At 43.4% G+C, this 25,587-nt stretch overlaps 1 protein-coding gene across 1 annotated transcript in view; it reads right to left on the bottom strand.

Annotated features, from left to right (window-relative positions):
* ARHGEF3 (Rho guanine nucleotide exchange factor (GEF) 3) overlaps positions 1-25,587 on the bottom strand; it is a 363,011-nt gene that overhangs the window by 263,644 nt on the left and 73,780 nt on the right. The window lies entirely within an intron of this gene.

The following is a 25,587-nucleotide window of genomic DNA, read 5'->3' as shown; positions in this document are numbered from 1 at the left end:
TAGGTGTCCGGAAGAAACTGTCCACATGAGAAAGCTGTTCATCAAAACTACACAGATGCCTAGAGAGATGACCCTGGCCAGTGAGGCGGCTGGAGTATTCTACAGCTCTGTGACCTTAAGTCCCTCCAAACATCTTCCCAGCCTCCCTCCACCACCTACCGAGGGCCCCAAAGTCCACTAGGATGGTCAACCCTTCACCCTTGAAAATGAAAAGCAAAAATTCAACCTGGCTGCAATCAGTCAGATCCAGCTCCCAGTCTCTATCTTTACTATTCACACATGAACATTTCCCCAGTGGGCACTGCCAGGGGATGTTTACAGCTTCAGCTCTGCCCAGGAGGCCCATTCTCCACACCGGGGAGGCCAGCCATCCCCACAAAGGCCACACGTGAGCTCCAGGTTTGTAGCAGGAAGATCGACAGAAGATTTAGCCCTGCCCAACAAGCTGAAACTAGTTTCCTCACCTATTAATCTCTCAACATGAACCCATCTCGTTAGAAGGGATGGAGGCAGCCCCCAGTTGGGTCAAGTCAACAGGTGGGAGGAGAGTGGGGCCAGGAAGCTCCAGGTTTGGAGGAAGCCTCTCATTTTTCTGAGTTTGGTTATGAAGCGAGTCCAACTTTATAACTGCCAGCATACAATGTTGTCATTGTTGTTGTGTACCATCGATTTGGAACCAACCCATAGCTGGCCCTCTGGTGGGTTTTCAAAAGCAGTTAATCTAATGGAAGGAGACTGACTATCCTTCTCCCACGGAGCATCTGGTGGGATTTGAACTGTGTGCCTTCGGGATTATAGCTCAGCTTCTTCCCATTAGGCCACCAGAGATCCCTGCCAACATATAATAGGGAAACTTTGTGTGCTAAATTACTCCAACCCCAAATTATGTATGTCAGTATGGATAGTCAACTATCATCTTTGTTTAAAGTGTCACTGCGCTGAAAACAGCTTTGAAAAATGCCCAACCTGGACTTGGGGGAAGTCCCTGAATCTTACAAGAGTGCAATTTGCTGTTTTATGACAGTTACACCATGATCTGTGGACGTCTCTGCCTTCACCAGCAGCAACACAGCAGTAAGTAAAGATGAAGTGACTCACTGCAGAGGTTTTACTCTCAAACCTGAGAGTAAAACTGAGTCGGCCCTACCATACCAAAAGATAAACAAAATTCAGTGTAGAGATAGCAACAGAAGCCCCTAACAGGTATTGAGCACTTGGCACCAAACCCACGCCCACTGAATTCTTTTCAATTTAGAGAACTATCTTGTAAAATGTAGATGTGCTATATTGCAGAAATTTGCTGTCAAGGACTTCTCCAAGGTTTTAAGGAGCAATGATGTCAGTTTGAAGACTAAGGTGCACCTGATTCAAGCTATGGCCTTTTCAACTTGCCATGTGCCTGAAAGTTGGGCAATGACTAAGGATGACAGAAAAATTTATGCTTTTGAGCTGTAGTGTTGAGTCCTGAAAGTCCATGGACTGCCAGAAGAACAGACAGGCCTCAGGGAAGTGCAACCAGGGTGCTGCTTACAGGCAAGGTTGGTGAAGCATAGAAGTGGGGGAAAAGAGGGGTATAATTTGGAAATGCCGTTAGGAAGGGCCACTCTTTGGAAAAGGACATCATGTTTGGAAAGGTAGAGGGTCAGTGTAAGAGAGGAAGACCCTTAACAAGATGGGTTGACTGTAAAAATGAGCCCCGATACGTCAGAGCATGTGAGGATGGCACAGGATTGGGTTCAGATCCTTTGTTCATAGGGCCATGACGAGTCGCAGTTGACTTGACAGCACCCAACCAACAACAGCCACATCTTTCTTTTGCAGAATGACTAGTGGGTTCAAACCACTTGTCCAAAGACAAGTGATTAAACCACAGCTCATCACTGGGAGTCCTGGGAGCACAGCACAAATTAATATTTTATATGATGTCAATTTCCTTTAACTCTCAGCCTGTGAATGAGGGTTCATTATTGTACCCATTAAATAGATAAGAAAACTGAGACTTCAGGATATTAAGAAACATGCCTGCAATCACATAGGTGAAGTCTAGATTCTAATCTCAGCGGTCTGACTTTCAAATCCCATGCTATTTATGAGCTGGGTGAGCCTGGTAAGCATATTCAATTCTTGAGTCTTGATTTTCCTATCTGGAAAACAAGGGCATTAATAACCACTGTATCATGTCAAAGGAGCTCTGAAGGCCTAGTGGGAAGGAGCTCGCTACCACCCAAAGGCAGGAGGTTCAAATCCACCAGCTCCTCAGAGGGAGAAAGATAGGTATTCTCCTCCCATGAGATTTACAGCCTCTGAAAATCCACTAGAGGGTCAGGCATGAGTCAGTACTGATTTGATGGCATACACATAAGGTGAAGAATCGTGATGGCCCAGTGTATAATGTACTAGGCTCCTAATCAAGATGTTAGCAGTTCCAAGTCACTAGTGACTCCAAGATGGCCAATCTCCTCCCCTAAAGATTTACAGCCTCAGAAATGTGATGGAAGGTAAAACCAACTCAATGGCAATGGGTCAGTCAGGCCAAGGAATCTCTGCTGGGTAAAAGTGATTAAGCACCACTAGGTTACTAAGCAAAAGGTTGGAAGTTCAAACCTGCCCAGAGGTAGCCTGGAAAACAGACCTGGTCATTTGTTTCCAAAAGATCACAGCTGTGAAGGCCCCATGGAACAGGTCTACTTGGTGACACACTGGCTTACCACCAGTCAGAAGCCTCTCAACAGCTGCTGATTTGAGTGTCTGGGGTCAAGGAAAGGAGAGGGCTCTAATTCCAACCCCATTTGCAAAATGACCAACAGATGTCAGTCAGCCCAGTTCTCCTCTACCCTCCCGCAAAGCCAGACTCCAAGAATAGTGATGACACAGGGGTGAGACAGAATGGCCTGGGAATTCATTCACCAGAACAGATAGCAACTCCTGCCTCATGTGTCTTTCTATCTGACTCCCTCCTTGGCCTCAGCCGCCTCTCTCAGCCACAAGTCCAACCACAAAAACCCAGGCTCACAACATCTCAAGACAAGAGCGAACTCGTGGGTGGTTACTTAGATTTAATACCCTTCTCTGTTAAGTAACATATTGGCTTAAATTCTCTTGAAAAGAAAATGCTACCTTACAAAAAAAACAAAAACAAAAAACCAACAAAACACACACACATAACAACAAAACAAAATTGAGACTTAAACAGTCCTTGGCTACTGCTCCTTCCCCTCCTGAGCTATAATTGGGCTTTGCTTTCCTAATTATTTGATGAGTTTCACTGCATCGAGAGCAACAACATAGACCAGAACATTCTGAGTAAATATGTCATTGTTTTATATATAGCAGTCCACAGAAGATGACGCAGCAACTTTAGCAGAAGATGACGTGGCATAACTGAATCACTTAAATAGCCATTAAGTTATACTGTGCACCAGATATTATGCTAAATCCATTCATCTACCTACTATGGGTTTTACTTTAAAAATTTAGTCCTGTATTGTATTTTTTTATATTATAATGCTGGACAAAGACCAAGGATGATAGAAGAATTGATACCTTTGAGTTGTGGTGCTGTAGAAGAATATTGAAGATACCATAGACTACCAAGAGAACTAACAGGTCTGACCTAGAGAGGGTGAAACCAAGCTGCTCCTTGGAGGCAAAGATTTTGAGACTCTATCTCACATACTTTGGGCTTGTAACAAGGAGGGACCAATCTTTGGAGATGGATAGCATGCTTGGAAAGGTCAAGGGACAGCATGTGAGAGGATGACCCCAGATGAGATGGATTGATACAATAATTGGGGTAACGTGGGTAGGTGTGTCAGAAACAGGGAGACTGGCGGCAGATAGAGTAAGTCTCAGAACTATTGTGCAAAGGATCATTATGAGTCATAGTTGACTCGATGGCACACAACAACAACAACAATGCATAATATATAGATTGTTATTTTTAGGTGCCATCAAGTCAACCAAGACTTACAGTCTCATAGAAACCCTATGAATTTCAGAGTTTCATTCAGCCTTCACGACTCCAGAAAGTCTGTAATCTATGAGATCAGAATCCCTCTACTGCATATTTGATCAAAATGTCCAGTAATGGTAGCCAGGTACCATCTAGACCTTCCAGTCTCTTGACTAAGGGGGGCAGTTTGAATCCACTAATGCCCCAGAGTAGAAAGATGGGCAGCCTCAGAAAGCCAGTAGAAAGTCACTGAGGTGGGCCACCTTAGAAAATGAAGCAATTCAATTTCTCATAATCTACTCAATGCATAGTGTATTCAATTTCTCATAATCTACTCAATGCATAGTGTTTTGCTATGGTAGCCCTAGGAACCTCATACAGTAAACTGAATAATTCTCATATAGTGCCCTAAAGAGGCAAGGAATTGCAGGTTCTGGAGCCAGCACTATTGGCTGTGACACTACACGGGTGTTTAACCTCTCTGTTCCCTAGACTCATCTGTAAAATGAAAAAACCAGCAGGATCCTGCACAGGACTCCTGTGGAGACAAATGAGTTCATACATCATAAAGCTCTTACACAGTACCTTGGTGCACAGAAAATATGTGTAAGAGTTAGTATGCCTCCAGGGAGAAAAAAAACTCTCAAAAAAGTCAATTTAAGGACCAAGGTACATCTATCTGATGCAAGCCATGATTTTTTACTGGCTTCCTCCGCATCATGTGGCATCAGGATTGGTAGAAGAATCATCAACAACCTGCATTATGCGCATGATACAACCCTGCTCACTGAAACGGAGGAGGACCTGAAGCACTTGCCGCAGAAGGTCAAGGACTGCAGTCTCCCATATGGACTGAAGCTCAATATCAAGAAAACAAAGATTCTCACCACTGGGCCAATTGGCAGCATCAGTTTGGATGGTGAAGAGATTGAGATAGTTAACAGTTTTCGTTTACTTGGTTCCACAGTCAACACTCTTGGTAACAGCAGCCAGGAAATCAGGAGATGAACTGCATTGGGAAAGTCAGCTGTGAGGGAACCTCTCAAGAGTACGGAAGTGCAACGACGTCAGGCTGGAGACTAAAGTGCACCTGATCCAGGCTATAGTCTTTGCAATTATGTGCTATGCATGGGAGAGTTGCCCTTGAGTTGTGGTGCTGGAGAAGAGTGTTGAATATACTATGGACTGCTAGAAGAACAAACAGGTTTCTCCTGGAGAGGGTGAAGCCAGAATGTTCCCTGGAGTCAAGGATTCTGAAGCTTTGTCTGACATACTTTGGGCATGTTGCAAGGAGGGACTGATCCTTGGAGAGGCACATCATGTTTGGGAGAGTGGAGGGACGGCACAGGAGAGGAAGGCCCTCAATGAGATGGATCGATTCTGTGAGTGGAGTGGTGGGAATGAATGTGTTTGAGACAGCGAGGTTGGCACAGGATAGAACGGCATTTAGGGCTCTTGTACATAGGGTCGCTGTGAGTCACAAACGACTTGATGGCACATCATAACAACAACAACCAGCACCTCCGCATCAAAGTTGGGCAATGAATAAGGATGACAGAGGAAGAATAGATGCATGGTCTTGCACAGTTGGGCATGCTGTCAGAAGGGATCAGTTTTGGGTCAAAGACATCATGCTGAGGCAAATGAGAAAAAGAGAGGAAGACGCTCAACATGATGAACTGACAGTGACTCTAACAATGGGTTCAAGCATGCTGGAGATCAGGAGGATGGGATGGTGCAGAACAGGGCAAGGTTCTGATATGTTGTTCACAGGGTCACTCTGAGTCATAGCTGACTCAATGGCGTGTAGCAACAACAGTGATATCCCCCCAGATGATGAGTTCTGGAAGGCTAGGGACTGGGTGGTTTGGACTCACTGAAGTCTCCCCAGTGCCTGCACTAAAGGAGGCATCTGACCAACAGATAGAGCCTGGTGCTCACCTCTCAGTAAGTCTGTGGTCAACAGTTTTCGTGGGTTATTTTCATGTACACATTGGGGGGGGGACACAAAAACCCATTAATCTAATCCTACACAGAGAAAGCGTTAGGGGTGGGTAAATAACAACTTCCCTGGCTGAGTCATCTCCTGAGATTTTCTGAACAATGAGAATGACCCTCAGACAAAGCTGGCACAGGGCTGGAGATCTGCCCTGATCTCAATGTTCTCTTTTTTCAGGCCTCTTCCAGGTTGAGATAGATCTTAAATGGGTACTACCTGAACCAATCAACCAACTGCCATGGAGTTAATTCCAACTCATGACCCCAGAGAAGTCAGAATAGAGTTGTGCCCTGTGGGGTTCTCAGTGGCTGACTTTTCTGAAGTAGGTCATGAAGCTGTTCTTTCAAGGTGCCTCCTGATGGACTTTAATTTCTAGCCTTTTAGAGTTCATTAACTATTCTGAACAAAACAGTTCTCCAATGTAACCCAACTCCTTGATCTGGAGCTGTCCAAATGAACAGGGCTAAATGTTCTAATGTTAAATGCTCTTGCTCGTTGACAGTAAGAAGGACTTGAGGTACTTGCTGCAGAAGATAAAGAACTGCAGCTTTCAGTATGAGTTACATAGCAGTATCAAGAAAACAAAAAATCCTCATCGCTGGGTTGATAGATAAGCATGATAGAAGGAGAAAAGATAATGAGAGAAATGATTTTCTCTTATTTGGATCCACAATCAATAACTTTGGTACCAATAGTCTGGAAATTTAAAAAAAAAAAAAAAACAAGTGTTTCATTTGGGAAAGTCTGCAGTCACGGATCTCTCCAAAGTACTGAAGAGCAAGGATGTCAGTTTAAAGACTAAGGTGTGCCTGCTGAAAGCCATGGTCTTTTCAATTACTTGCTATACAACTGAGAGTTGGACAATCAATAAAGATGACAGAAGAATCAATGCCTTTTGAGTTGTGGTGCTGGAGAATAATAGTAAACAGTCTATGGACTGCTAAGATAATAAACAAATATATCTTGGAGAGGGTGCAGCCAGAGTGTTCCTTAGAGGGAAGGATGGTAAAACTTCATCTCAAATGCTTTGTACATGTCACTAGGTGAGGCCAGTCCTCAGAAACAGACAATATGCTCAAAATAACGATGATCAGCAAAGGAAAGGAAGACCTTTAATGAGATTAATTAGAACAGTGATCTTAATAATGGTCTCAAAAAAACCCAAAACCAAAAAAACAATGGTCTCAAGTGTGGCAGGGATGATGAGGATGACACAGGGTCAGACAGCATCCAGGCCTGTTGTTCGTAGGGTCACGATAGTTCATGTCAACTTAATGGCACCTAACATCAGCAACAGAATTTTAGAGCCACTGAGAAGAAAGAGGCAGACTATGAGAGGAATATATCTGGAGATAAAATCTAGAGGTCTGTTTCAGAGGGAAGGAGTAGACCTTTGGGTACAGGAACGCAGAGAATATACAAGAGCCATCAGTGTCTACAGAGAGGAGTCAATGCCAGTGAGGAAGACAAAGAGTGAGGTGTCTCTTTTGGTCAAATGAAGAAAGTGTTTCAAGGAAGGAAAGCTCAAATATTCTGCCAGGGAAGAAGATGGAGAAATGGGTTTTGGCAATGCAGAGGTCTCTGATGAATTGGTAAGAGAAAGTAAGTGGAAATTAGGGAACAGGAGGCAAGAGACCTGCCCAATGATTACTCAGAAGCACTATTTGCACACAGTAGAACTCATCAGGAATCTTAGATAACAGCTGGCCCATTAAACTGTGGGCTTCTTGAGGGCAAAGACTTCATCTGTGTTTCCTACAACCTGTCACCAGCCTCCAGACACCCAACCCAAGGCAGATGGCCAACAGTTAAGTGTAAGAAATTCTTCTACTTTCCTAACATCTACATCCAGCTAGAGCAAGTCAACAGCAGTTTCCCAGGCCTGAGAGGGTGGTATGGAAGATGATGATTAAGATCAAACACAAATTATCTCATGATGGAACTTTTCTGTTCCCTTCCCTCGACTATACACACACACAAAAAGATATTTCCCAGCTACAACTTTAGTTAATATTCTGATCAACGTCATCGGTGAATGGATGGGTTTTTGTTTTTTGCTGGCAGCACTGAACCTCAAGCATAAATGCTTAAAAGCTAACTGTAAGTTCATCTAATCAGCAGAAATTACAGGATACTTTGTAAAGGTCATTTTGTCATAGAGTTTTATTATTACTATTTTTGAAACTCAAGGAAAAAATTTTTTCATATACAAAGTGCTGACATGCAAATAATGTTTCTAATATATTTAGGACCTGCGGCTAAAAGCCAGGGCTCTTCCACTCTGTCCCTCCTCCCTCCGGTCAGGATGTATCTGCAACATTGCACGTTTTTGATGGGAAAGGCCTCATTACCTCCTATGAAAATCCACATCCTGCACCTCCAGGTCACAGCCTGGCAGAGAGCAGCCTCATGTCCCTCCGGAAAGGATAATTAGTGTTCTACCCTTTAATCAAGGAGCAGCAGGCTGTTGTTTTTCTAAAGCTTTGCCCGGGGAGGGCCTGTCCTTTCCCTGAGCGTGTATTTTTCTAGCCAGAACGCCTTGTACGTACTTTCTTCCCACGAGCCAACAAGGAGAACTCCCTCCTGCTTTGTCTGAAATGAAAAAGCAAAGCTCTCCATGATGAGACTCACTGACTTCTCTGCGGGGGTCAGGTTAGGGGCACCCCAACTCCCCGGGGCTGATAAACAATCAGCTACAGGAGTATTTGTCACCTAAGAAAGACCACAGTGAAGTTTGCATATTTTATTGCCCAGGGAATTCTACAGTCTCCCGATCATGCAGATTAATCTTGAAGGGTTTACTTATTTTTAAATCAACCTGGAATTATGGAGTGAATAGGTAGAACATGTTGGTGAAGTAACTAGAAGCTTCCATTGGCTCCCTCAGCAACTAGTCCATTAAACAAAGAATAAAGACAAACACAGACTGAGCTGTCCAAACTCTAGACACAGGTGAGGTGTCAGGGAGTCGGGACGAGTCCAGGAGTGGCGGAGAGGAGATGTGAGTGGGACCCACACAGAAGCTGAGACATCTCCACCTGCTAAGTGGGAGATCGCTGTGGCCGTATTGGTTAAGGCCTCAAACAGGGAGAAGAGAATAAAACTTCATCTGCAGCGCTCCCTCCCTCACTCTCATTGACCTTGAGGCAGAAATAGCTCCTCGCTGACCTTCCAGTGGGTTTTAGGAGGCTGTAAATCACACAGATTACCCATCTTTCTCCACTAGAACTGTTGTCGGTTCAAACTGCCTTTGGGTCAAGCAGCTTAACTCCCTTCTGATCCCCAATCACCACTCCCTAATCTGAGGAAGATGTACTCATTTTGGCTTGTTTATTTTTGTTTTTGTTTCTTCATTAACAGCAATGAACCATGCCATTTTATGAGCTATATAACAAAGGGAGATCCTGCTGTGGGAACATCTGCTGTTGACCTCAGGTCCAAGATGGAAGAAAACTAGATCGGGCGGGTAGCAAAGTGAGGGGAACATTTCAGACTGGTGGGTTACACAGAAGTCAAGATTTCACACCAGAACACTGGGTAACCCCGGGAAGGGGCCCCACCAAGGGGAAGGCACAGAGAGCCCCAACCACCACCACAGGAAAATAAAGTCCCACTGTTTATCCATGACCAACTAAGCTCTGCCCCATACATGCACACATGAGTACTGAATTACAGAGCTCAAGCACCCAGAACTCCTGAATCAGCATGAGTGGGTGCAGGAACATCCCAGCTAGAGTTAGGTGTGCCCTCCAGTCGTTCTCAGGAGGACATGCCAAGCCCACTGCTACTGGGTCAATTTTGACTCACGGCAATATTCTACAGGGAGCTCTGGTGGCTCAGTGGTAAGAAGCGGCACTACAATCCCAAAAGCACATATGGTTCAAATCCACCAACTGCTACACAGGAGAAAGACGAGCAATCTCCTCCCATTGTGACTAAATGCCTCTGAAAACCAACTGGAGGGTCAGCTTTGGGTGGGTTCTGACTCGGCGCACAACAACAACAAAAACAAAAGCTCTGGAGCCAAGTGGAGCTGCTCCATGGTGTTCCGAGGCTGAGAATCTTTGCAGAAGGGGGATGCCGTATCTTTATCCTGTGGAACAGCGTGTGGATGCCAGTTCTAGTCTTTTGATTGACAGCCAGATGGTTGGTCACTGCATCAACTGGGTATCCAATCAGGAGAATCTCCCACAGAAACGCAAATAAAATTATTAAAGTAAATGCACAAAAACATGCATAACAAAATGGCCAAAACCAACAAGAGTCACAAGAGAAGAATAATCAGTCAGAATCAAAACATAAAGAAGTCATTTCTCTTTTGGAGGCCAGAATAATGCAAAGAACTGATAGCTTCAAGACCATAGTGCTAAATATGGTTAATGACAGCAAAAAATACACAGAAAAGAAACTAGGAGAAACCAGAAAACAAATGAAAAAACAAAGGAAAGGATTCCATGTGAAAATGGGAAACATCACACACACATACACACAGATTGAGACACACACCACCCCACACGCAAATCCTGGAATTTAACAATAAGATCACTGAATTGGGAAAATAATAAGATAAATACTCAACATTAGAGTCAAACAAATAAAAGAATAAATGACCTAGAAGGCAAGATAATCAAGTCTCAAGAAAAAACTGAGGGAAAAAAAGTGAACAAATCCAAAAGAAAATGCGGAATTCAATTTTTAAAATCTCCACTTCTGTAATAGCGTGCCTCCAGAATCCCTCTGAACCTGGAGAAAGGATGAAAGTCAGACAAGTGTTGAGCACTTCTGTTCATAGGGTCACTATGAGTTGCCTACGACTTGACAGCATTTAACAACAACAAAGTTAAAACTATTAGAAGCTAAGAAAATGATTACAAACAAAGACAAAGAGTTATTTTCTAAAAGATAATCAGAATTTCCCAGATCTGGACAAAGCATGAAGCCTGCAAAAATAGGAGGGTGCACAAACCCCAACTATAAAAAAATTCTAGATGATAAACTCTGTACCATATACAAATAAAATTCTTGAAAAGCCAAAGACAAGAAGAGAATTGATCCAACATAACATACAAAAGGGGTTTCAGAAGGATTTCTCCTGAGAAATTCTATAGGTAGAAGAATATAATAAGTAACATATAAAATAAAAAACAACCAAAACACAACTGTTGTTGTTGTTATGTGCCATCGAGTCGCCTGCGACTCATAGCAACCCTATGTACAACAGCCCTAAACTCCGCTCTGTCCTGTGCCAATCGCACTGTCTCTGACACGCCCATCCCAATTATCCCAGTCATGGAATCAATCCACCTCTTAGAGGGCCTTCCCCTCCTGTGGCGTCCCTCCACCCTCCCAAGCATGATGTCCTTCTCCAAGGACCGGTCTCTCCTCACAACATGTCCAAAGTATGTTAGACGGAGCCTCAGAATCCTTGCCTGCAAGGAGTCACACGGTTTAACCCTTTCCAGGACGAATCTGTTTGTTTTTCTAGCAGTCCATGGTATTCTCAATACTCTTCTCCAGCACCACAGCTCAAAGGCATCAATTCTCCTTCTATCCTCTTTGGTCATTGTCCAACTCTCTGATGCATAACAAGTGATTATGAAGACCAGGGCCTGTATCAAACGCACCTTAGTCTCCAGAGAGACACCATCGCTCCTCAGTACTTTGGAGAGGTCCCTAACAGCAGACTATCCCATCACAATGCGCCTTTTAATTTCCTGGCTACTGATGCAAAGAGTGTTGATTGTGGAGCCAAGCAGACTAAAGCTGTGTACAATCTCAATCTCTTCACCATCCATCCTGATGCTGCCAATTGGTCCAGTGGTGAGAATCTTTGTCTTCTTGACATTGAGCCTCAATCTATATTGTAGGCTGCAGTCCTTGACACTCTGCAGCAGGTGCTTCAGGTCCTCTTCAGTTTCAGCAAGCAGGGTTGTGTCATCCGCATAAGGCAGGTTGTTGATAAATCGTCCACCAATCTTGACCCCACATTTCTCCTCATACAGCCCAGTCTCCCAGATTATCTGTTCTGCATATAGGTTGAAAAGGTATGGAGACAGGATGTATCCCTGGCATACGCCCTTCTCAATTTTGAACCATGCAGTGTTCCCTTGCTCTGTTCTGACAACCGCCTCCTAGTCCAAGTATAGGTTTCGCATTAGCACGATCAAGTGTTCTGGGATTTTCATTCTTCTCAGAGTCAGCCACAGTTTGTTATGATCCATACAATTAAATGCCTTTGCATAGTCAATGAAACACAGATAGACATTCCTCTGGTCTTCTCTGCTTTCAGCTAAGATCCATCTAACATCAGTTACAATATCCCTAGTACCACGACCCCTTCTAAACCCAGCCTGGACTTCTGGTAGTTCTCTGCTGATGTGCTGGTCTAGTCGTTTTTGGATAATCTTCAGTAAAATCTTGCTTGCATGTGAAATCAGTGAGATTGTTCTATAGTTTCCACACTCTATTAGGTCACCTTTCTTTGGGATAGGAACAAATAGAGATCTCTTCCAGTCAGTTGGCCAAGTCCACACAACTACCAATCAATAATTCTTTAGTCACGAAAGCAGTCATTCAAAACAACAGGGAAATCAAGGCATTCTCAAATAAACAGAAGCTCAAGGACTTTGTCACCATGGGGCCAGCTCTACAAGTATTACTCAAAATAAACACTCCAAATAGAAAGGCAGGGGCATGAAATAAATACTCATACCCATATATAGGAAGAAAACAAAGAGAGAAAGACATATCTAAGAAATCCAAGAACACAGACAATCATAAGGACCAAGTATAAAAACTACTCAGGAAATCAACTCAAATTCCACAAATAATCTAACATCAAGTTGAATGAAATAAGTACAAGTAAACTTATTAAATGCAAGTTGTAAATTGATATTAATGGAATCACCAGCTTAAATGAGGAAAGAATGCATTTATCAGAAATAGATCTATTACGTTACAGTCAACATGTTAACTGTTGCAACTGTTGTGTATTGTAGTATATGTGGTAACTATAAAGAAAGCAAGGAGAAGAGACTTACAGAAGGAAATAAGGAATATAGCAAAAAGGCTAATATTTTTAAAAATAATAAGACACAAACCCATCAAACACGAACAGAAAAAAAAGGATATAAAATACTAAAAATAATCCCAGATGAATGAAGTAGATGCTTTATTTTTAGTAATAATCTTAAATGCATATGGTTTAAACAGAGAGTGCCAAGATGGATAAAAACATGTGATCTGTCTTTTGTCATCTACAAAAAAGAAACATAACTTAGTCATGAGGATGCAAACAGATTAGGAAGAAAAATGGAAAGAAAAAATATTCTATGCAGCAAGTAAACATAAGAAAGCAATGGGGGTCATACTGATATCAACTTTAAATCAAAGTCTAAACAAGAGATAAAGAAGTACACATCATAATAAAAAGGTCAGTCCAGCAAGAAGACATAACATTATAAATATATATGTAACTAACAGCAAGGCATCAAAATACATGGAGCCAATACTGACAGACAACGCCATAATACTAGTAAGGCACTTTACCATGCCACTTTCAGTTACAGGGGGAGCTCTGGTGGTGTAATCTGTAGGGAGTTTGTGCTGCTAACCCAAAGTGTCGTCTCTCTGGTGGTTCCCTTCCTTCCACCAGAGATAAGCAATCTCCACCAGTGTGATTTACAGCACCTGAAAGCCCACTGGAGGGTCAGCTATGAGCAGTACCGAAGAGTGAGTTCAGATCATCGAAGAAGAAGAACATTGAGAACTTAAATAAAATTATAAGCAAATCAGGCCTAATGGCTCTCAGCTCAGCATCAGAACAATATGTTTTCTTCTCTAGTGCACGTGGATGATTTTCCAGAACAGACATTATGCTGGGGCAGAAAACAAGTCTCAACAAATGTTCAAGGACTGAAATGACACAAAGTCCCTTTTCCAACCATATTGGTATGATGCTAGAAATCAGCAAGAGGAAAAACAAGGGGGGAAAAGAAATGCATGAGGATGAAATAATACCCTAATTTTAAAAATACTCTATCATAGAAAAATAAAAAATGACATTTCAAAATTCCTAGAAACACATGAAAATGAAAACAAAAAATATCAAATTCTCCAGAACATAGATAAAGCAATACTCGAGAAATTTCGAGTAGCAAGAAGCTGTGCTGCAATCTCAAAGGCATACAGTTTAAATCCACCAGCTTCTCCACAGGAGAAGAATGGGCAGTCTCCTCCTGTGCGATCAACTGTCTCTGAAAACCTGCTGGAGGGTCAGTTATGGATTGGTTCCAAGTCTATGGTACAACAACAAAGTGCCTGTGTTAAAAAAGAAAGATCTGAAATCATGCACTTAAACCAACAACTTGAACAAGTAGAAAAGAAAGATCAAAAGAAGCCAAAATCTGCCTGAAAAGGGAACAATGAAAATAAAAGCAGAAGTAAATAAAATAGGAAATAGAATCAATAAAACCAGAAGTTAATTCTTCCAAAGATCAATAAAATGGATAAACAAAAGGGAGGAAACACCAAGAAGAGATAAAGAACCAAACCAAGAAATAAAATTGATGACGTGGCAACTGTTCCATCAGAGATATTGTAATTGATTATTGTGGAAAACTTTACTTCAACACATTTGAAAACCTACATAACATGACACTGAAATCATTATAAAAGCATCAACAACAGAGGAAAATGGATAGAAGCAAAAACAACTGCTGTGGGCTAAGTGCAGAGAAAGACTTACTGGGTTTTCTCCTCTTTGCATGCAGTTCAGTTGGACTTAGAATAGTAATAAAGATTGGTTTCCTTTATTCTCCTTCCTTTACAAATAAAAATCCATGGCAGGTTATTTGGTACACATCTTCTATACTCAGTGACGTAAAAGGACAGCAATCTTAAAAGATATTTATATATATATGAGAGAGAGCTTGAAAAACAGGGGGCCAACAGTTCCCATGACTGAAGGCCTCAAGCCATGCCTCTCTGGGTATTTATTAAAAGTTATTTAAACAAAAATTATATTTGAAACAAAAACTAAAAAAGAAGTGGCTATGTTTATGTCGTTCAAATCTTAGAAAGCTCTAACTAAAAAAAATTCTATCTACAGACACCTTATTTCTATTGTTGCCCATTACCACTGAGTTGCAACTGACTCGTAGCTGAGCTCCTCAGCAGGTTTTTAAAGGCAGTAAATGTCACAGGAAGAGATTGCCCATCTTTCTCCTGCAGAGTAGCTGGTGGACCCTGTGTCTTTGAGCTGGCAGAGCAGCTCCGTTAGTTCTAGGCTCCTGTTGTCATGTGCCATTGACTCATAGTAGGTCTATGTACAATAGACCAGAGCCTGTCCTACCCTGTGCCATCCTCACCATGTCTGACACACGAGCACACTGCTGCGGTCACCACATCAATCCATCTCGTTGAGGATCTCCCTTTCTTTCGCTGAGCCTCCACTTTTCCAAATAAGATGTCCCTCTCCTAGCAATATGTCCAAATTCTGTGAGATGAAGTTTGTGTCTTCTGCCCAAAGAGGAGCAGAAGAAAGTCTCCATATTCTATTTAATAATATATTGATCGGAAACTAATAAATTAGCATGTAGGTGGCCCAACACCTCCAAAAAGAAAACGGCAAGCCTGAATATGAGTCTGCAGGAACTGGGCATTTCTAACAAATATCCCATTGATTCGAATTCCATTGAAAACACCAAGCATTCTCAAATGAGCCAGGATCGCTCAGCATAGTTTATTGATTCCTTGATGCAGGACCTACCTACCACAGCCTCCAAAGTAATTAGACGCTCCATAAATGCTGCTTTTGGCAGTGGCTGGGCCACACATAAAAACATGTTTATTCCCAAACTGTCAGTGAAATATGGGGGTGGGGGTAAGGGTGGGCCTGTGCCAGACTCCTTAGAGTGCACTAAAAGGAAAAGAAAATGTTCAAATGGGGGTCGTTCCAATCACCAAGACAAGAAGCAGGTCACCGCAAAACCCTGGCCAGCCTCAAAGAGGACTGAGGAGAGGGACTAAGGGGCAAAGGGGTGATTCTGCGCATTAAGAGGGAAACGCTGCTGATGTTCTTGTCAGCGGCTAACTCACAGTTCTTCCGTGTCAGAACAGACTGGCCCCACAGGGTTTTCTTGAGTGTAAGGGGGGTTTTTGATATTTTAAATACAACTTTATTCTGGTTCTAAACAAAAAGAATGGGAATGAGAGTAAAAATCAAGATTTTAACATGGAATATTGTGATCTGATTGTAGCAGTCTTGTATTTGAAACTCAAGAAGGAAACTGCCTTCCAAAACATCTAAATATGCAGGTCCAAAAAATGAAGGTTTTTTAAATCTGCCACACTCACTCTGAAGCCCGTTCATCTCTCCTTCAGCATCCCAAAGATTAGCACATGTTCTGCTTAGCTAGATAATAAAGTGGCAAACACGCGGCACCACTGACATCACAGGACAGTTGCCTATAAAACTAGACTTCTGACGCTGGGCTCCAGCTTCGTTCTCTCACAGATCGTCATCCAGGAGAGCAGTTGTCTGTGCAACCTCTAAATCATGCTCGTAATACTGTGCTTCCAAGGTTGGGTCCATGACAACTTCTGGTGGGGCAAGAGCAGGCATGGCAACAAACTCCAAGTTAGGGTCTCCAATTAGTTTTCTAGCAAGCCAAAGGAAAGGCTTTTCAAAGTTGTAGTTACTTTTGGCAGAAATGTCATAGTACCGAAGATTCTTCTTTTGGTGGAAAACGATGGATTTTGCCTTAACTTTCCTGTCCTTAATGTCCACTTTGTTGCCACACAACACAGTGGGGATGTTTTCACATACTCGAGCCAGATCTCTATGCCAGTTAGGCACGTCTTGTAGGTAACTCTCGATGTTACATCAAACATTATAATGGCGCACTGGGCTTGGATATAATAGCCATACCTCAGTCCCCCAAATTTTTCCTGGCCAGTTGTATCCCACACATTGAATTTAATCAGTCCTCTGTTGGTGTGGAACACGAGGGGATGGACCTCCACACCCAAGATGGCTACATACTTCTTCTCGAATTCACCAGTCAGATGACGTTTCACAAACATTGTTTTTCCAGTACCACCATCACCCACCAACACGAGTTTGAACTGTACTTGGGGTTCTCCTTAGGCGGCCACCGTGATGGTTCTTCCAGAAGCATCTCTGGGCCCCGTCTGACCGAGGACTGTAAGTTTTTTTAAAATTTATTATTCTTTTTTCATATACTTAATTTTAATACACTTGATTTTTTAAAAGGTGCTTGTTTTTTAAAATGTATTTTTGATAGACCAATTTTTCTTTTTTAAATATATTTTTAATTCATTGTTGCACATTTTCTTTCCCCTCTTCCCCAGCCCGCCCTGAGATGCGTCCCTTGATCCAGATTGTTCTCATACATGTGATGCATAATCACATATTCCTTTTGGACAGTTCTTCCACTCATCCATTCTAATGCAATGTTCCTTATCTATCCACTCTTTTGCCATGTATTCCTCCCTTTTTTAAAATACAATCTTTCCTACTGCCAAAGGGGCCCTTTAGAGTAGTGAGAGAAGATCTTCACCCTGAAACCCACAGCGTCCCTTTTCAGCAGGAAGTAGCTAAGAGAATACGCCATCCCCTTTTCCTTATGACTCAGGGTGAAGTCTCTCTCAGGGAGGAGTGATAGGGAATGGCAAAGGACACACTGACAAAGAAGATTAATCAGAACTGGCTTTGACAAGCACTGTGGCATTTGGACAAGAACAAACTGGGAGGAGGGTAGAGAGAATAGTGCAACAATGAATGAATGGAAACCCAAAATCTCTGTAAATGTTTATGAAAATTAATAAAATATAATTATAGAAAAAAAAGAAAAAATACAATCTTTCCCATTTTCTTCACCTCCCCCTTCCGCCTATCAAATTGTTCAACCCTATAATTGACGTCCTCCGAGCCCTCCGAGCCCCTCACTCCCACCCTCCTCCCGCTTAGATCCTTACACTCATTCTACAATAATGGTCTTATAAAGTATTTCTCACCATGGGACTGAGTTAGTTCACTTAGCATAACATTCTCCAGTCCCTACCAAGTTAAGTAGTGGTTTACAAAATTGTTGCTCCTGCACGCTGTGTAGTATTCCATTGCATGTATGTTCCGTAGTTTCTCAATCTATTCTATTGTGGTTGGACATTTGGGCTGTTTCCATGTTCTTGCGATGGTGAACACCACTGCTATCAACACTGATGTACAAGTCTCTGTTTGTGCCTCTGGTCTCAGTCTCTTGGGGTATATTCCAAGCAGTTGAATAGCGGAGTCATATGGAATTCTATTCTATGTTCAGCTTTCTGAGGAAATGCCAAACTGCCTTCCAGAATGGTTGTACCATTTTACAATCCCACCAGCAATGTATGTGTTCCTATCTTGCCACATCAAGGAAAAGTTTATAAATCTTGTTGCTTTTTCATTCAATCATTCATACACATTTTGCTTTATAACATGAATGCTAAGGGATTCATGTAATTCGTCAATTACAATTCATTCAATTCATTCCCTTATTGCATATTGCCACTCCCTTTACCCAACGTATCTATTAATTTGCACTCCCCTCTTCCTTCCTTCCCAAACCCAGTAACCATCTACCTGTAATCTTTACAGGAAGCAGATCACTGGAGTGTTCTCTCCTCAGAGCAGCCAGGTGGGCTTGAACAGTCAGCCTTTCGGTTTTCAGTCAAGTGCTTAACCATGTGCACCCTTGGGCTCTGAATTATTACTATTTAAAGAACAATACAATTGTTGCTCTTGTTAACTGCTTTTGAGCTCCCTGTAATCATGACAACAGCAGTCTTGCACCATCCTCATGGTTGGGTGACGAGCAAACCATTGTGATTTAGGACCACTGACTGAGGTTTTAAAAACTGGAATCCCAGGCTTTTCTTCCTAGTCTGTCTTAGCCTGGAAGCTTCATTGAAACCTGTTTATACTCACAGCGACATACAAGTCACCAGGGACAGGCAGGGGGTGGCTGCACATGAGGTACAGTGGCTGGAACTGAACTCAGGTCTCCCATGTGGAAGACAAGCATTCTACTACTGAGCTACCAATGTACAATGTACTAAGGCTCCCGCATCTTTTATTTGGATCATCTTATGTACTCCTCACAATGACCTGCGAAAAACAAGCACACAAAGTAGCCAAAGTACTAGGAGATGCTTCATAGTTACTAAGGGCAAGACATTTCAAATTTCAAAAGTCTTGTCCTTCACTCTTGAGTTCTGCCAAGGTTCCCAAGATACAGTCTGGCTCTCTCACCCATAAAAATCACAAGCTGGAGAAAGAGAAATTGGCTGTGTTGATGCATTGTGTGTTATTTATTAAATGCATTCTCATGCGTGCTCTGTCTGCAGCACAAGCCTGAGTAAGCCCTGAGCCGTTCTCCTGGGCACTTTCGCCTTCTTCCGGCTCACCAGCTGGGCTCTCATGGGAACAGGGCTGGTACTTGCATCAGTGTTGCCATAGCTGTCGCCGTGGCAACCTTCCCTTGACGCCCAAGCAGAGATGCTCTCTCACCTCAGGAGCCTGGACTCAGAGATGAAGCCTCCATATGAATCAGTGCTTATGCTGCAACTCATCCCTGCTTACTCAAGTCTGTACAAGACTGGAAACTCACTGGGGGCTCCCCAGTCCCTGGATGCTCTTGGACACAGCCAATATGTATAAAGGCTGACAAGGAGAGAGGGCTTATGGGGAGGCCATGCAGAGCTGCGGAGCTGCTGGTTAATAACCCCAGGGCTAGGAGGCCGGCTTTGAATGCAGCTCTGGCACCTGACAGCTCAAGGGCCCTGGGCAAATGATTTTGCCTCTAGGAACCCATGTCTTGGAATATTCAAAAAACAACACACAACAAAACCCAAAAAGCTTCACTCATTGCCATTAGCTCAGAATCAACTCAGAGCCAACCCTTCAGCAGTTTTTCAGAGGCTGTAAATCATATGAGAGGAGGCTGCCATCTTCTCCCTTAGAGCTACTTGTTTTTATGTGCTGTTGAGTTGCTTGCAAACCATAAGGACCCTATCTATGTACAAGAGTTCTGAACACTCCTCTATCCTGAGCCAACCTCATTGGCTCTGACACATCTACCCCCACTCCCCTGTCACTGAATCAATCTATTTCATCAAGGGTCTTCCTTTCTTGCAATGCCCCTCCACCCTAGTGGATTCAAATCACCAGAGAGGCACCACCTCTGGGTAAGCAGCTCAACTCCCTACCGACTCTGTCATCAGAGCTTCTCCAAATAGAAAACTGAAATATTTTACTCTTTATTGAGTCACTGCAAAGGTGCCTCAGTGGCCAACAGTTAACTGTCTGCTACTAACCCAAAGGGTGCAGATTCCCACCTTTCCAGAAACTCTGCAGAAGAAAGACTTGCTGATCCATTTCCATAAAGATCACAGCTCACAAAACTCCAGGGAGCTGGTCTACTTGGCCACAGAGTCAAAATCAACTCGATTGTGCCAAGCAGCAACCGAGTTCTGGCAGCTTTAAACCAACCCAGACATGTACAGGGCATACAGAGCAAATGCTGGCTATCATCAGTGGCTATTATAAAATTTTTTCTCTCATCAGCGCAACAGTGATGGCATTGGCAGAAGAACAGACAATCTCATCAATGTCCAGGCAGATCAGTAACCTGATGTTAAAATCAGAAAGCATCCTGTTCATGGCACAGAGGTATCAGTGCCAGAGCAGGACACAGGCAACAGATCACACAGCTCACACACAGCTTCGCACAGAGAGATGCCAGACGGTGAGCGGGGCCACTAGCTCAATGACCTCCCACCAGGCCACATGGCTTCTCCAAAAATATCAGCATATCAATATACAAACCCACTAGCATAACCTCATGTGAGGCAGGATTGACTCAAAGGCAGTGAGGCTTTTGTTTTGTTTGTTTTATCTTTATCTATTTACCATGAAACTAGGAAGGTTTAAAATTAGGAAAGGTGTGCATCAGGATTGCATCCTTTCTCCATCTGTTTAATCTGTATACTGATGTATTTGAGAAGCTGGACTCTATGAAGAAGAATGTGGAATCAGGATTGGAGGAAGACTCATCAGTAACCCTCATTATGCAGATGACACAACTTGCTTGCTGAAAGTGAGGATTAATTGAAGCACTTTCTGAAGAAAGTCAAAGAGTGCAGCCTTCAATATGGATTGCATTTCAACGTCAAAAAAAAATAATCTTCACCACTGTACTGACAGCCAGTATCATGATAGATGGAGGAAAAAATTGAAATTGTCAACAACTTCATCTTACTTGAGTCTTCAATCAATACAACTTGGTACCAGCAGTCAGGAGATCAGGTGATGTACCGCACTGGGAAAGTTTGCAACCCAAACTACTGAAGAGCAATGATGTCAGTTTGAGGACTAAGACTGCACTTAATTCAGGCCACGGCCTTTTCAATTACTTGCTATGCATCTGAGAACTGGTCACTGAATAAAGATGACAGAAGAAGCTCTGATGCCTTTGAACTGTGGTGTTAGAGACAAGTGCTGACTAGTCCACAGACTGCAAATGAACAAACAGATACATTTAGGAGAAGGTGCAGTCAGAGTGTTCCTTGGAGGATCGCAGCTCCCAGTCCAGCCCTTGCCATCTTGATGAGCAGTACAGGCTGGTGGCTAAGAAGGGAGACTCTGAAGCCCAAGTTCAAATCTCATCCACTGCTGGCCACCTCTGTGAGCTGAGTCTCTGTTTATCCAGGAGGTGTGAATGCTTATACCAGTATTCACTGGGACAGACAGGAAGGAGCTCTGACGCCATGTGCATGAGATGTTGGGCTGTTAACTAAAAGGCCTGTGGTTCAAACCCACCTCTCTGTGGAAGAAAGACAGGCAATTTGACCCTCTTTTGGGTTTCTGAGGCTGCTTTGGGCAGGAGGAAGACTACATCTTTCTCCCTCAGAGTTACTGCTGGATTTGAGATGCCACTGGGTCTAGCAGTGGAGTTAACAGGCATGCTCATATTTCCTCCCTGAGTTAATGTACTCAGAGGGCTAAGAACAATGTCTGTCAAACAGCAAGAACAGCAGATTCATCAGGTGATGAGCACAGCACGTGTGTGAGCTGTTGGTAAAGCCCGCTGCTCTGTCTTCTGTTGGTCCACGGCAATAGTACCCCTGTCTGCAGCACACGGCTCTCTGCTGGCTGAGAGCCTGGCAGGTGTTCTTCTGTCTAATGTGGATAAAACTCTTTGCATGGGCACTTTTGTCGTTCAGATTTACAGATGGGGGAGTAAAGGCACAGAGAACTCAAGTAACTCATCCCAGGTCACACAGCCAGGAAGCAGCACCACAAGGCTACAAATCCATTCCCGAGGTGTGCAGCCCACGGTGCCAGCGGCTGCCCGCCTGTGGACTGCCTGACAGTCGGTTTTTGTTCCAGGATGCTGATGCACAGTTTACGAGCAGCGAGCTGACTCACTCCGAATCCTCCACCATGTGGTACAAACGCCCCTGCAGTCGCTCATCTCCCCCTTGCTAAGAGGTGACTAACAAAGAGACGAAGTCACACGAGCACCATCACCACACCAGAGCCCCACCAGGCCTCCCTCAGCCCTGCAGAAAGGGAAACTACACTGGCGTGTGCCCTGCTGTCTACATGATACGTGACCACTGAAATGACATTCTGGGCTGAGACTGCTAAACTCAGCCTCAGAAACGTGTGCTGGCATCAGCCCAGCTGGTTCTCCCTACAGCTGTTTACAGTCAGTGCTGTTTCCACTAACAAGTTCATGCTGGGAGGCGAAACCAGGCTAAGTCTTCCCTAACGTGCCATTGAGGCCTTTGGAGCGTGAAATCTGTGGCTGTGAAGTTCACTTGCCACTAACAATCAGACTGAAAAGTTTGCAGAACTCTGCCGCAGACCATATGGCCAGAGCAATGGGTGGGTGCCACCAGGAATGAGCAGACATGAACATTATGTCTTTCAGGGGGTCCCACAGAGATTCACTAGAGAGCTAGTTGTGTCTGCATATGTGAGGGAAGTTGGGGGGTGGTTTATAAAAACACATACAACCAAACACAACAAACAATTCACGAATTCCTACATGTATATTCACTGACACTGAATATACTTCTTCAGTTTTGCGACCTTTCTCGCTATTCTTTTCCAGCTTATTCCACCACCATTAGCTCAATAGGGAGTTCTGGGGGCTCATATTATCACCCTCTGGGCGAACTTGGACTGTCAACCTTTCAGTTAGCAACTAAGTTTTTGTTTGCATCACCCAGAGGCTCCTTCAGTAGACCCAGCAAGAATTAAAAGCCAAGTAGGTTTTATGAGTTAGAAAAATATTTTCCTTTTGTTTTTCTTATATACAGACATACAGTAAACTCATTACTAAAAGGCACAACAGAAATGAAAATATAACACCAAAGTTCCCAAGTAAATAATGAGAATCCATCATAATTTAACCCATAAGCAAATTGCTTATTCAAGTCTAATAAATAGAATGCTGATATATTTTCTTTGACACACAAGATGTCCCTTTTCTTTCATTTTTCAGATACTTCCTTAGTAATACCTTAGTAACTATTTAAAAGGTGAGTTTTCATTTACAAATCAGGTGTCTAGCTCAGTTAGATGTTGATTAATCTTGTCACATAGGGTCTACCTCTGAAAACGGTCAGCAGGGGGTGAGTAGCTGTGGTTCCTTTCAAGTGGAGTATAGACTCTGGCTCTGAGCTCACTGCCCTTCCCTGTTCACTCCCTGTAGGTATCTTCCTGGACCTGGTCAGGCACTTGGAGTTTGTAACCTCTGAGCTAGAGGACAATCTCTCCCACTTGGCTGCATCATTAAACCTCTCTAAGATATCCCTCTGACAATATCCCTCTGCCACCAAAAGGGACAGGGAGTGCTACAAACAACACCCCTTCTCTACCAAGGTAAAAGCTGCCTTGACGAGGCCCGTTCTCCAGGCTCAGTTGGCCTGGCTATCCCAGCTGAGTAACAACCAATCGGCACACCTTTGAGTCAGTATTTCTCCAGTTAACCTGAACAAGGAAAGGCTCCCCAGTCCTGGGCACCCAAACTGTGGCAAAACTCCACATCTGGTCCTTCAATCCAGCCCCCAACATGGACCTCACGTAGTCACCCCGGGAACCCAAAGGCTGCTGTTGTCCTGGCGTGCACACTCACATTCTCCCTGGACAGGGCTCTGCCTGTCTCATTGTTACTGTCTCCCCAGAGGCTTGTATTTCTGCTCCCTCCACTAGGCTTTCAGAGATTGTAAATCATAGAAGAGTAGATTGCCCATTTTTATCCTGGAAGCAGCTGGTGGATTCACCACTTGGTTTTGGGTTGACAGCACAACTCTTTACCATTAGGCCATCTGAGTCCTATAGTCACCCACTAACTCTTCAGGTCACTCCCATGGCTCAACTTCAACAAATGGATCTACAAGGTGACACCGTTATTTTCATGTGCAGATACCCAAAGAATAACGGAACTTAACACTGCCCTATCCTGTGACATCCTCATCCTTTCTGATAGATTCAAACTCATGGTCAATACATCTCATTAAGGTCTTCCTCTCTTATGCTGACCCTCCACAATGATAGCATGATGTCTTTTTCCAAGGACTGGCCCCTCCTGAAAACATGCTTAAAGTCCCTAGAACAACCAACCATTCAAGATCAAAAGAACAGTGTCTGCAGAGATACAAAGCTCAGAAGTCATGGAGGCCTTGGAAAGGATGAATGGAAATGGTAGCTATGGAGTTTATCTTTCAGTGTGACTTTCCCTAGCCATTATTTGACTTTGCTATGTAGGTGGGCGGGAATACGCAAATGGGGCGTGTTAGTTTATCCACAAGGAGACTGGCTATCTACCATTCCACATGGAGATTGACCAGTCTCAACAATCTAGAAGGGAATTGGAAGTCTTGCCACTGAATTCAGCAAGCCAGCAGGAGAGAGAGAGACAGATTTTTCTGGTACCACTGAACAAGAGAACTGAGCAACAGAATGTAGGACACCTTTCTTGCTCCAGCTACAACTATGGCAGCAATACTTATCATTGAACTGGAAACCTGATGTTAGATGGGACTTGGGGTGAGGGTCAATATTGGCAGGACCAAGAATTCTATTGGATCACTGGAGGTGGTAAAGCAATATTGGAAGGACTGAGAATTTGGAACCAATGACCTGGAGCCTTAAGGCTTGGGGCTGAGGTGCCTGTGGGCAGATTTTGAGAGCTGTCTTGACTGTATCATATTATTAACCCGGATTATAATCTTTTCACTTCCCCAGTATGGTTCTGTGTGGTCTGTGAGCTATCACAGCAGACTCTGATTGGTGCTGAAATGAGAAGAAAGAGTTATAAATACGTCTGACCACATGGCTATGGATTTTTTGTTACTGATGCCATGGACAAGGATAATTCTCCTTTGCGAAGTTGATAAAGATCAGATATGGCCTTCAGTGGTGCTGCAATCCTGAAGGCACATGGTTTGAATCCACCAGATGCTCCACTGGAGAAGGAGGGGCAGTTTCCTCCTGTGCCAGTTGGATCTGATTTGATGGTACAGAACAATAAATATATGTATATACATACATATGTTGTTGTTGTTA

Source organism: Elephantulus edwardii, unplaced genomic scaffold (genome assembly GCF_000299155.1).
Source record: "Elephantulus edwardii isolate Elephantulus edwardi_28Jun2011 unplaced genomic scaffold, EleEdw1.0 scaffold00113, whole genome shotgun sequence".
In the NCBI taxonomy this organism is placed as follows: Eukaryota; Metazoa; Chordata; class Mammalia; order Macroscelidea; family Macroscelididae; genus Elephantulus; species Elephantulus edwardii.
The sequence above is the reverse complement of the archived record's forward strand: the minus strand, read 5'-3'. Positions and strand labels throughout refer to the sequence as shown.